A 1,594-nucleotide genomic window follows, 5' to 3' on the forward strand; every position below is an offset into this window, starting at 1 on the left:
ATTGTTGTATTGGATAACACAGAAATGCATGTTATTGTGTCTGACTATTTTACCATTTGCTATGTCATTATTTTGCCCATAAGGAAATGGAAGGGGTAAAAAAAAACCTCTTGTTTGACCTATTCTTAATATAACATTTAATTTAAGATCTGAAAATAACCTTGTGGGGCTGTTCGGATCATGATAAGAAGCTCCAACAACCTGGCATTATATAATTTATGAGTTGGTGCTCTATTTTATGCCTTCGTTCCTTAGCTTCACCGTCCATGCGTGGGGCCACTCCGCTGGATGTGGCAGCAGCCTCTGTTATGGATAATAATGAACTGGCCCTAGCACTGAGGGAACCTGACCTAGAGAAGGTGAGTTAATATTGAGTGCATTCCTCCAATACTCTGCTCTTAATAGCATCCATGATGTAATTTATACATCGATGAGCACTCTGTTCTGTAATTAACATGCTCTGCCACAGCATAATTTTTCAGTGTCACTCTCATTCTACTCATCTCATCAGTCATACATACATACATACATACGTACATACATACATACATACATACATACATACATGTATGTATGTTGGAATGAATAAATGACACAGTCTATGAAAATGTTCTTTTTATATATTCTCTGTGTACGTCCCACCTCTTTTATTAATGAATGTACTCTGATTACAGATTTGGGAGAAAGCAGTCTGCATTTAGATAGCTGTCTTTGTGTGATAAATATATTGACAATATCAGTCAGGATGCATGTAACATTCAACAATATATGCAATAGCTGTAGTGTCTAATGTCGCCAGCAGTATAATGAGCATCACACTGCATAATAAATGTCACCATTTGCATAATTACAACTTGTTACCTGAAATCCTAATAGGACAAAACAGTGCAAGTATATATATGTTGCTTCAAGTTATAAGAAAGGCATAATGTTAAGGCAATTCAGGTTCAGTCTGGAGGATTAATGCATTCTTTTTGCTGTAACCATTATTTGGCGCTGTAATAACCCTGTTTCTGATAAACTAATCTATCCAGGTGGTGCAGTACCTTGCTGGCTGTGGTCTTCAGAGCTGCCCAAGGCTAGTGGCTAAAGGTTATCCTGATATTGGGTGGAACCCTGTGGAGGGCGAACGTTACCTGGATTTTCTACGTTTTGCTGTCTTCTGCAACGGTAACCTTTTAGTTCCATGCATAGGCCCATTAAACTTATCCCGTTCTGAAGATATCCTGTCAATCCAAAATATCAACACTGGTATTAATGCCAGTTGTTTAACATGCTGTAGAAATATATTTTAATTCGATGATTCCAGACTGTTTGACTTTAATATGTAAAATTTACTGTCCTATTACAAATTTGATTATTTTTTTCATTCATCTGCTTTTCATTCATTAAACTAAAAATGTGAGATCTTTAAGTTTTAATAATCAGTTATTTAACTTACTTTCTAAAAATGTATATATGTATTTAGTTACGCTTTTCAACTTCTAACCAGATCAAGGCATTTATCACTTGTGGGACTCTAAAGATTTGCTACGTCATTTAAACGACTAGTGTGTAGGTTTTAGTGGCATCTAGCAGTGATGTTGCAGACTTC

The sequence above is a fragment of the Scomber japonicus genome, chromosome 14, assembly GCF_027409825.1.
Source record: "Scomber japonicus isolate fScoJap1 chromosome 14, fScoJap1.pri, whole genome shotgun sequence".
NCBI lineage: Eukaryota > Metazoa > Chordata > Actinopteri > Scombriformes > Scombridae > Scomber > Scomber japonicus.